Source organism: Canis lupus, chromosome 25 (genome assembly GCF_003254725.2).
Source record: "Canis lupus dingo isolate Sandy chromosome 25, ASM325472v2, whole genome shotgun sequence".
Taxonomy (NCBI): domain Eukaryota; kingdom Metazoa; phylum Chordata; class Mammalia; order Carnivora; family Canidae; genus Canis; species Canis lupus.
Window position 1 is genome coordinate 6,223,259 of NC_064267.1, and position 12,756 is coordinate 6,236,014.

General features: G+C 37.3%; 1 pseudogene; it reads left to right on the top strand.

Annotated features, from left to right (window-relative positions):
- Positions 1–8,019: 8,019 nt before the first annotated feature.
- LOC112670087 (60S ribosomal protein L15-like) lies at positions 8,020–12,507 on the top strand (annotated as a pseudogene).
- Positions 12,508–12,756: the final 249 nt, after the last annotated feature.

The window sequence follows — 12,756 nt, forward strand, 5'->3', positions numbered from 1 at the left end:
AGACTTAGGCTTACAGACAAATTTCTAAAACCAGAATCACAACAAATCACTAGTGAGAGAAGCTAGAGCCTATGTGCAAGGCAAATCTCTCAGTGCATTATATCCTTCTACAATGCCAGGCTTCCAAGTACACACGGGGTAACTGATCAGTTGGAAAGATTACTCAGAGATAGGTAGCCATCCCATTTCTTGGCCTGGAAAAATACCAAAAAAGTAAGCTTTTCTCCATATTCCCTCTCCACCCCTCCCCCCAAAAGATTTTGGCCAACTGAAATAGAAACATTATCAATACAAGTAGGCAAATATCTAACATTTGATTTATTCATTTTCTCTACACACATATTTAGAAGCATATATTTATAGTTAGCAATATTGCATTTGTCTGGTTTTGCAATACTTGAAATGACTTTATTCAAATATATCCCATGCACCTATCTGTATTGTTCTCACCCTCATTTGACTCACTTTTCAGATTTTAACAGTTTTCCAGAGCCCATCATGTGTTTTATAATCTAAGTTGACTGAGAGACAGTTATTTTTAATTTGTGTGGATGCCATCAATGAAAATCTCATCCCAAGTCACAAGTACCTATCATATATTCTCTCAGGAATATGTATTTTTTCATTTGTCTTATGGCAATTATTTGCAAATATTCACTGGATTGCTCTCAAAATGACCTTTAAAACTTTAAGTCGTCTTTATAGTCAAACTTGAAAATACTTGCTCATACAAACAAGAGTATAACCAAAGCTGTGTCAAAATTTTGCCTTTTTAAAAAATCAGTTGTCAGAAATTTTCAAAATTAGCATTCCTTAAGGTGTTCCCAAGTATAAAAGTCTTTCCCAAATATGTCTTTATTATTCAAAATAAAGTAATTGAGAGAGTACCTTGTAATATGAAACTCCCTCTTCCCTAAGTGATAATGGTTTAAGGAAAAAGAAAAACTCACCAGGTAGTCAAACGTAAGTGGTAACTATTTATGCAAAACTCTGCTTCTAGGACCTGAGTTCAAAAGGTAGCCATTAATTATTTACAATTCCAAAGTAGGTCATATGTTGCTAGCATGACAAAATCCGCCATAAAATAATAACAAATTTCTCTTTCTCCTGCCTCAATCTTCCCCTCTCTCCTTGCTTGCACATACTTCACTTGTATTCATAATTCAATTACAGAGTAATTGGTATCACTTGCTGAGCCTACCGCAAAGCCCCAAATGAACTGTGATTTGGTAGTTTGGGTTCACATCAACATACTCTTTCTCTAAGGGAATGGCTCATGAATGAGGGAAAATCTATTTCCATGTAACTAAAAACCAAACTGAGATCAACAAACTTAGAGCCCCTTGAGTCTATCACTTAAAAATCTAATAAAAGTACATTCAGGGGTCTTCATTAAAAGCTGACAGTGTTTGAGTGATATTTACTTAATGATGTTATCTGACATTCCCTGAGGTGATGTTTTTCTGAAATACCTCTGAGTAATTCTTCTAATGCCTAATAAAAATGTTCTTCTATGTTGCTCACTTCCATGTTCCAGCCCTAATTTTTATCCACATTCCACTCCAATCGGCTCCTTGAATACCATTTCAAACCCTAGGATGTCCCGCTACCACCTCAAACCCTATGTGCCCAATAATGAATTCATTTTATTCTTTGTGTAAAGGATATCCTTGCATCATCTCATCTTGGGAAAGAGAAAATAAAAGTCACACTTAATTCATTTTGACTTAGAGCATATAGGTCTGGGTAAATGAATTGCTTTGTTGTGATCAGAAAGTACTGTGATCATAAAATAGTTCCCGTCCTTTGTGTTATGAAATTTTGTGCCCCACAGCAAGATTTTGAATGTTGAGCTAATAATAATTACATACTTGTTTTTCTGACCACGTTTATCCAGTGAGAATTAAATGTTTCCTTCTGCTGCTTTTAAACCCCTGAGTGAGCACTGCTCTGTGTGTTAATACCTGTATGTTGTGGGTATATGTGTACCTTTGCGTGTTTGTGAATGTGTATGTTTGCATGTGTGTATCTTGTGTTTGTATGTACATGTCTGTGTGTGTGCATCCATGCACCATACAAAGATTCAACCCAACTCACAAGTAGAACGTTATAGTTGGCATATCTCCTTCCTCTTCAGCTATAGCTCTGCCCTTCCACCACGCCACTGTCAAACACTTCTGCGCACAGGAGAAATATTCTGAATTAAGTCCATCCTATCTTGGAAACAGAGGGAAACAGTTGGGCAAACAGACCGTGGGAGCCAATTTTTTTCTGTCTACCACATTTAAATGAAAGCAAAGATATAGACCCTTTGCATTACATATAAACATAAAACTTCCCCCCCCCCCACATATTTAGGACTATATTTAGCATGGAAGTATTAGATTCATATAATGCTTTTAAAAAGTGCTAAAAGGTATTTTAAGGTCAGGACATCAAAATGAGACAAAGAAAATGGAGAAAAAAATTCTTAAGTGGACAAGCATAGGGTATTTATACATTCTGGAGAAAAAATATTCAACATACTTTTTTAAACCAATTATCTAAAAACATCATTATGAGAAAATGAGTTAATTATGGAGTTAAAAGAAGCCACTTTTTGTTTTTATTTTATTTAAATGCCTCTTGTTTAAGGACGTTGATTTGATCAACTCATACGGGTTGATTAGAAAGGATAAGCTGCTTTCCCATTCCTATAACTAACTTTGGGATTATGAGCAACATTCTTTACATAGACTTCCTCTCCGACACACACACACACACACACACACACACACGTGCGCGCGCACACACACAAACTTTACTCACGTCACTGGTCATTGTTCTTCTTCATCCCTCATAAACAACGCAGTCCGAATTACTCTCTATGGTTCTTTTACAATGTCTTCCTCTCCATCCCACATCTATCGCTTCAGTCCAGACCCATCTCCTGATACTCTAATGATTACAACTTCCTCCTTACTGATCTCCCAAACCCCAGATTCTTTGTCTAAATCTATCTTGCCCATGGCACCAGATTCCTCTTCCTAAATGCTACATTTCCTTATTCCACACTGGTGCCAACTCATTGGTTATCAACAAATCAGGCTGCATTTAAATGAGGGCCACTGAATAGAAAGGGGATGGATGATGAGAATATTTCTGAGCCTCTTGGCTAACAGATAAGGACATTTTCATGGTGTAGAGGGAATCAATGTCTCAGCCTGTCTCGCCTTGTCCATCAGTCAGCTATCTCCGGAAACATACCCACTTTGCAGAGGCGCTCATGGTATATTTCCATTTTTGTGCTTGTCTTGCTTTCTTAAAAATATGATAAACTTCCTAAAGATAGGGACCATGCCTTAAGCTGTTCTACAGTGGCCAGGGGGAATATGTCTAGGCTGCAAGTGCCACCTCTCTCTGTGAACTCTGCCACTTTGGACAAGTAATAAGATTTTTATTTTTTTAGCTTTATTCCTTATATGTAAATGAGATCAAGAATACCTGCCTCAAACTACTTTTAATGATTAAATTAGCCAATTCAGCCAACGTGCTTACTGTGGTATCTGACACACAGTAGGTATCAAATAAACTGTAGCAACTATGATGTTTTGCTGAGTGGAATGCAGCTGCATCAGCTAAAATGCTTGAAGACATATGCTGTGAGCATTTACTGCTCTGAAATTCTGCCTGGGAGACAAAGAAGCCAGTGCTCCAAACAACAAAGGCCCTGAAACCCATCGCCATGGCCAGAATTTAATCCGGTATTTGGATTTGGGAAGACAAGGCTGTAAACAAAGCAGCTGGTTTTCAGGAAACCCCCAGCCCCTCCACAGAGATTCCCGGCTACAAGAGATAGCCAAAAAGAAAATGAGCTATTTATGTAAACCTCTGTGCCTCTCTTCCAAAGCATTGAAATAAATTTATCTTGAAGTGCATCTTAATTTTGTCACTCTGTTCTCTCTGACAAGCACCCCTGGTGTTGCTCTTCATCTCCCCTGGAGAAAAATTGCAAGCTCAGCACCTAATAATAAACCATCACTGTGCTCAGAAAGCAGGGAAGGTTTCAGTCTCTCCTCTTTTTGAAAAGGTCATTTAAAAAAAAAAGTTATTGTTTCTCTGTTACCACTAGATGGTACTAGCCAGCTGCTTGTCATCTTTCTTATTTTGTTTTTTGTTGACTGAGCATTAAACCAAGAGACTGATAACAATAACACACTCTTTAGAAGTGAGACTTAGGGAGACCTTCAGTCATTGGAAAGTCATAAAGGTGCCATTTCTTAGATGTGTCAGCACTTTCCCTTGGCGTTCATTTATATAAAGTCCTTCTTTCCTCTATCCTGGATAATGGAAATATTTAGTAATCATACAGATGATTCATGCCACATTTGCCCTGGTGTTTGGGACCTTAGGAAGCCCTGGGAGAGATGTGGGACACAATGACTTTGAATTGAAGGCAGTCAGAGTGAAAATTGGATTTTCTACTTCTCTCGGGAGTCCTGTCCTGCTGCCTCTTTATTTAGGATATCTTAGTTCTCTTGTCTCAGACTCCCACCACATCCCCAATGCCTTAGGTTTTCCATACAGAAAATTGGGACTTCCTTCTCCTTTCTGGATGGGAAAGTAGCTCTCGCAATAAGTCATGGGAGATACTGGGAGAGACTGGAAAGTATGACCCTGGCATCTGAACTTATTCTTTCCCAAGCTAGTTTAATAGAATTAAGGGGTACCCTATCCCTATCCCAACAATCTCTTTAAGATATTAGATGCCACTGAAGCCCAGCTTCATCTGTGATGGATGGATTGTAGAAAGTGGGGAAGGGGGTCCGGGTACTTGATATTGTAATTTATAGTTAGGCTATGAAAATTAACTGGGAACCAATGTGGGGAGAAGTATGTGTGCTATGTTAATCTAAGATTAGTCAGGAGTAATCATTTGGGGGTGGGTTTCCATGAGAAATTGCAGGATTCGTGCAAAATATTTCAATTGAGGAGATATTTACCTATGATCCAGACCTAACTTTTAATTCTAGCAAAACTTCTACCTGTGGGAAGTTGGGACAATTGTTCAATCTTTCTGAGCCTCAGTTTCCCCATCTCGAGAAAAATGTATTTTTTTAGTAATATCATTAGAAGGACAGAGAGAAATAAAGTTTGTAAAGCTGCTGGAATTTAGCAGGACTTCCCCAAATATTCCTCCCTCCTTAAATAACTATAATGGCCAACAGTCCCCAACTACCACCCAAGCCTCTTCCTAGGCTAGAGACTAAGTTCCCAAGAACTGGTCCCTAGTCCCTGAAATTAGTGTAAGATGTAGGAAAACCTCAAATGCCAAACCTTTGCCCTCACTTTTCATAATACTAGCAATGGCTTCCACACCACCTGCTTATATGTCCCATTTGTCTTGAGAAGGGGTACCTTCATTTTTTTTTGAGAAGGGGTACCTTCAAATCTCAGGAGGAGATTACCATCTGTGAGACAGCTGCATATTTCTATCTGTTTTCATAAAGACATATTTCATTTCCTTAAACAGGGTTTTACTTTTGAAAAGAGAAACAATTTTGCTTCATTGTTTTTCTCACAGAAATATTTCCTAAAGCCAGTGAGACAAATCAAAGGGACAATGTGAAATGATGGTGTAATCTCTTATCTCAGTTGCATGAAAGTATAGTGAAATTAGCAGGTTGTACTATACACATAATTGCTATAGGAACACAGGATGACATTAAACTAATATAGGAAACTTGTCTCAATATGGAGAACAATCGACTTAAAAAGCAATAATTTGAACTAACTACAACACATTCTAACTACATGGGGAAAGGACCATCGAAATTTTAACTTCTTTCAGTAAAAATTATCAACAACAAGTTGTTACCATCCAGCAAATAAATAGTTAGAGTGAGCAGAGTTTCATATTAAAGCAAGAATTAAGGAATCTTTTAGTTATCATCAAAAATTGTAGGCACCTCAAATCTAGTCCCAGAGGAACACAAACATGAAAGAAAGCTAAGTTTGGGAAAACCTACATGGACAGAAAGAACAAAGAATAACATCAATCACACAATAATTTCTGATTTGTACTTTCAAAGGACCTAAAACTTTTAGAATGTTTAACTTAAAAACTTCAAAGTTAGAATGAAAACTTTGGTATATTCGGTAACAGACAACTCCAGAATCATACTGGGAATGATTCCAAAAGCCATTTGTGTGAAAGAGAGTTTGGATTAATTAGCGATGCTTGGGTGCTGAAGGCAAGAACGGCTGGTTCAGGGTCTCTCCAGTATACTTCTAGTACTGCATGAACAGAACTATCAGGATATTTACACATCATTTGATAATCATCTGTTTCTATATAGACCTTCTTCTTTGTAGCCCCAGCACCTGACAAAGAATCAATTAATCCATTTGTAAAGACAAAAATAATTACACCTGGATTCTGAGAGAGTGATGGAATAGAATGCATCAGAAATTTGTCTTCCCACTCAAGACAACAACTGCACTGGCACAATCTGTCTGGTGTAACCATTTTAGAATTCTGGAGTCTATTGGAAGGCTTGCAATAACCAGGGGAAAGCTTGGTCAGTGAATTAGGCTTGGAAGGTAAGTTGTGGTCAGCTTCAGTCAATTTCAGCTCCTAGCACATTAGTGGCTACCTATCCATTACTCCCCAGCCCCATGGCAGGTAGCTGTGCATGTGTCCCTGGAGCAACTTGCACTTAGCTTATGAGAGCCAGAGGAGGGCAAAAAGGACCTTGTCCTTCAAATATTGTAGATCTGTGCTCTGATCATGTATCACGACTTCTGATCCAAGGGATACAGCACAAGGCAAGCAGCCTTGTTGTTATACCTCCCTCCTTGTTGAAAGCCCCTCCCTCTCTGGCTGAAGTGACTTTCAAGGGATTTAAAGGCAAAACTTGGTTGAGTCTCTAGGCAAGGAGAATACGGGAATTATTTTGCACTATATAACTTTTCTGTAAATTTGGAATTATTTCAAAAGAGAAAGAAAAAAGAAAATTTACCATCACAAAAATACATAGAAACATACATACATTAGGTAAATAAGTAAGCAAATACTCTTGCCTTAGTTGGGTTCCCCAAAAAGCAGAGCCAGAGACCATGACCAGGGTACAGTATTTATCTGGGAAGTGATGCTAGGATGCAGGATTTGACGGGAAGGAGAAATTGAGTCATACAGGGAAGAAGGAAAAGCCAATAAAATGATGTTTGTTCATGTAGGTGTTGCTGTAGACAATCTGGGCTTGACCATACATTTCTATCCATCTTTATAAAGAAGCACTTCAATTCTCAGCAGAAACCTTATTGTCTACAAGAGTAGAATGGTATATTCAAAGTGCTGGAAAAAAACCCTTCCAACCAAGAATACTTTACCCAGAAAAGTTGTCCTTCAGAAACAAAGGAGTGATAAAGACTTTTCCAAATAAACAGAAGCTGAGGGACTTCAGTACCACTAAGCCTGCCTTACAAGAAATACTGAAAGGAGTTCTTTAAGGTGAAGTAAAAAGATGCTAATTCATAACATGAAAACATAAAAATATACAGGGCACTGATAAAGGCAAATATATAGCTAAATTCAGTATACTCTATTTCTGTACTATGGTCATGTATTAACCACTCAATTCTAGTAATATGCTAAAGTACAAGAGTTATAGTTATTAAACATAACTATAGTTGCAATAGTTGCAATCCTTTGTTAATGAATACACAATATACAAGAAGTAAGTTGTGACATCAAAAATATGAAAAGACAGGAGTAAAATGCTTAAGTTTTTATATGAGATTGAAGTTACTATCAGGAGAAAATAGACATATCTTTAAGATGTTTTGTGCAAGCTAATAGGGTAAGCCCAATGCAAAAATCCACAGTAGATGCATAAAAGATAAAAAGAAGGAAATCAAAAACATTGCTATGAGAAGCCATCAACTCACAAAGGAGGACAGCAAGAGAGGAAGGAAGGAAGAAGGGAACTACAAAAAGCTAGAAAATAATTAATAAGATGACATTAGTAAATCCTTAACTATTAATAATTACTCTAAATATAAATATATTTTTATTTATTCTCCAATCAAAAGGCATGAAGTGGCTAAATGAATAAAATAATAAGGCTCAACTATATACAGACTACAGGAGACTCACTTCAGTTCTAAGGACACACATATGCTCAACATGAAGGGATACAAAAAGATATTCCATGCAAGTGCAAACCAAAAGAGAACTGGGGTAACTATAATCCACATCAGACAAAAAAAAAAAAAAAAAAGAATTTACTAGAAAAGTTGTAATATGAGATAAAGAATTTATATATATATAACTGACATACGTTACCACATATGTAATGATAAAAGGATCAATTTATCAAGAGGGCATAATAATAATAAAATATATGCACCCAACTTTAGAGTTCCTAAGTATATTAAACAAATACTAACAGATTAAAAAGGGAGGAAAGACAACTACTATCATAATAGTAGAGGACTGAAGTACCCCAATTTCAACAATGGATAGATCATACAGACAGAAAATCAATAAGGTAATATTGGACTTGAACTATACTTTAGACCAAATGATCCTAACAGAATGTATGAAACATTCTATGTTACAGCAGCCAGTAGATACACATTCTTCTCAAGAGGTTATGAAATTTTCTCCAGGATAGATCATCTGTTAGCTCACAAAACAAGCATCATTTACACTATTTAAATCATAGAAATTGCCCAAATGTCTATCAGTGAATGAATGAACAAGTAATGGAATATTATACAGTCTTTTAAAATTTTTTTTTACATATGCTATAACATAAACAAACATTGACGATATTATGGAAGTAAAATAAGCCAGTCACAAAAAGACAAGTACTATATGATTTCACTTATATGAAGTGTGTAGAGTAGCCAAAATTATAGAGATAGAAAATAGAATGGTGGTACCAAAGGGCTTAAAGAGAAGGAGTGGGTATTGTTATTTAATGGATGAACAGAGTTTCAGTTTTGCAAGATAAAAAGAGTTCTAGAGACAGATGGTGGTGATTATTATAACAATTCGGAAATACTTAATACCACTGAATTGTACACTTACTTAAAATGGTTAAGATAGTAAATTTTATATGTATCTTCTATGATAAAAATATTATTATTAAAAAGTTCAATGTATGCCTCTTTGGCTCCTTCCACCATCTTCTTTCCCACCCATTCTTCCTTCCATTCCTGGTCCCTGGTAACAACTGAACTGATTTCTGTCTTTATAGTTTTCCTTCTTCTAGACTATGATATATAAATAGAAGCACAGTAGGCAGTGGCCTTCTGTGCCTGGCTTCTTCCACTTAACATTGCACTTTAGGGTCTCAGTCTTGTTACTGCATGCATCAACTTTGTTCCTTTTTTATTACTGTGTGGTATTGTATGGATGTACCACAATTTGTATATTATTTTCCAGTGGATAAACATTTGTGTGGTTTCCAGTTTGGGGTTTTATGAATAAACCTGATATTAACATTTATATACAGATCTTTGTGTGTGAGCTATCTATAATGTTTTTATTTTTTCAAATTACTTTTTCTAATTTCCCAGCATTCCAAATAGTGGAACATTAGTGGTCCTGTAAGTCACTGAAAGGTAAAAGGTGTCAGGAATTGATGAGGGCCAGTTCAAGTGGTTTTAACTGGATCTGTCACTCTAAAATCTGCCTTTCATCCCCATTCTGCTTTGGTATTCCATTCAGTTTCAAATGCAGTTTTGAGATCTGACTCACATCTTAATTCTAGGCACTTGTTAGAAATTACATTGGTTGCAAAATGGCAGGAAGAAAAGATCAAATCTCTTTTGGATTTAAATTTGGAATGAAATGGGACTTTTGTTTAAATTCAATAGTAGCAGTTAACAAAGAAATAGAGACCTTAAAGATGTTTCATTAAAATTACCCATAATGCTACTCTGAGTGATTCATGGTTTTGAGCATTTAAATGAGTCATATTCACCCAAAAGCTCAAACTAATCTTTATTGTAAATGAGGTTCCTAGGGAAAGTCTATTAACTATTTAAGCACCATGCAAATTTTCTCCAGCTCAGGTTCTACCTCCTTCAGGAAGGAGGCTCCTACCTCAATCAATTTTCCCTTCTCTGATTTTCTGAATTCCTTTTGACAATGTAGTACTACTCATTTGCTCATTATATAAGGTATGCATCTTTATTTAATTCAGTGTGTGTGTGTGTGTGTGTGTGTGTGTGTGTATAATTTATGCCATAGGATTTAATCTTGTAGGAGCCCAAAAAGGATTTGGGGAGATAGGCTCTTTCATTTCCATCCACTGACAGCCATCAGCTACAAGGTAAGCCAATATGGGTGCTTACAAGTACATCCAGGAGCAGTGGAGAAAAAAGCAGTCCTATGTAATGTGCTTTGTTCTCAGAGTGAACCACTGGTGTAGTACTGCTAGCTCTGAGTTCTATAGGGCCTCCCCACCCCACCCAACCTCCCGAAAAACTGCACAGACTAGGGTACAAGGTTATGTCATATATCAAATTCGTGTGCGACATGGTGACCACAAATGCCTAGTGCCTAAGGGTGCTACCAATGGCAAGCCTGTCCACCATAGGTGTTAACTAGCTAAAGTTTGTCAGAAGCCTTCAGTCTGTTGCAGAGGAGAGAGCTGAACACTATCATGGGGGCTCTGAGGGTCTTGAATACTTACAGGGTTGGTGAAGATACAAATTCTTTAAAGTTATCCTCCTTAATCCATTCTGCCAGCTGTCAGAAGAAACCCTGGCACCCAGTGGGTGACCAAACCAGTCTACAACCACAAGGAGACCCGACAGCTGGCATCTGCAGGTACAAGAGCCATGGCTTTGGAGAGTGTCACAAATTCCACCACACTATCAGTGGTTCTTGCCTCCTGGCATGGAGAAAACACAATATTCTCCAGGGCCACCATTACTGGTAATATTAAGTAATGTTTGTAAAATTCTTACCTAATAAACAATTTAAGGCAGTCAAAAAAGAAAAAAAATTAATCTCCAAAAGGTCACAGATCACAGCCAGAGAGCATTAGAATAAAAAGAATCTTATAACGATTATTTTATTCTTCATGATTAAACAATTATGAAGTTGTTCCCATGTGCTGAGTGCCTTCTACAGGTCAGGAATTATGCTGGCCAATTTATATTTCATCATTTGATTCAATTTAATCCTTATAACAATCTTATATTAAGGTGGCACAAGCCATAAGATAGAATTTGTAATCAGACAGAATTGGATTCTAATTTCACCTCTGTTGCTTACTATCTGTTTGATGTTAAATAAGTGTCTTAACCTCTTAAGTTGTGTTTGTTAAATGTTAACAAGAGTCATGAAACCTCCATCATAACATATTACTAAATGGACAAATAAAAATAATGTGTGTAAGATGTCTAAGACCTAGTAAACTCTCAAAGGTAAGAATTATATTGCTTATTTTATATAGATGATAAAATTGGGGTTCAGAGAGGTGAATTAATTTAATATATAAGTGGCTGAGCCAGGCCTTGAGTCAAGACAGCCATTCCTTATCTTATTTTATAAATGCCCCCCCCTTTTTTTTTCTGTTTTAAAGACTATATTTATTTATTTGAGAGAGTGCACACAAGAATGAAAGCACACAAGCAGAGCAAGCAGGAGAGAGAGGGGAAAAACAGGCTTCCCGCTGAGCAGGGAACCTATGGACACAAGGCTTGATCCCAGGACCCTGGGATCAAGACCTGAGCCACCTAGGCACCCTATAAATGCTCATTTCTTACACTTCTCTCATCCCTATAGCAATTATTACACCTAAGTATTTAAATAGGATGTACTTGTGGTAGATAAGTTGAAGGCAGAGATCTTAATGTCAGTAAATAGAAAAGGCTCTCTCTTTGTACTTTATGCACTTTCCTATCTAGATAAGATTGGTTAAGTTTTCAATTCCATCCCCTAAGGAAGTTCAAATTGTACTGAGGTTTCCAAGAAGTCCTAGAAGGTCCACATTCCCATGGCCTCCTCTGCTCCTGGGTTCTATCTCTGTCTGTGTTATCTTGATCTCACACCTATGAATCCAAGTGAGACATTGAGTTTCTTCACTGAGCTTCATTAAAATAAAGTGTGGCAACCCACTCAGATCCCAGAGCTGCATGAAGATTATTTTAAACCAAAGCTATTTGAGATACAGTAAATGCAGAAAGAAGCTTTGTTTGAGCTAGTGTTACCTGACTGAAGGCAGAATCCTCTGAGAGTTGGCCATGCCTCCCTTCTCCCAAGGAGAAGCTTCACTTCTCTCTATCCCAGGGTGAGAGGACCACTGACATTGGGATAGAGAGACTACAGAAACAAATATTATCAAAAACTGCCATATCTTCTATTTGTTCTCCTGAAAGCCCATTGACCTTTCCTAAACCCATTTGTTTTTCCACAGACGCCCCTTCTCCTGGCTCCCTTTCCACTGTGGAGTTGGCATACCGACCCCTATCTCTAGCTGTTTGGGGAAACTTTTCGTCTGAATACTTACCCACAGAAAATAAATTTTTCTCCTGTTAATCTGTCTACTTTCAGTTAATTTGCAATCGATCCACACCCTTATCACTGGAATTAAGTTGGCAGTGGAAACATTTTTCCTCCCAATAAAAGTTTCATGTAAGAGGAGGGGAAAGACGGCGGAAGAGTAGGGTCCCCAAATCACCTGTCTCCACCAAATTACCTAGAAAACCTTCAAATCATCCTGAAAATCTACGAATTCGGCCTGAGATTTAAAG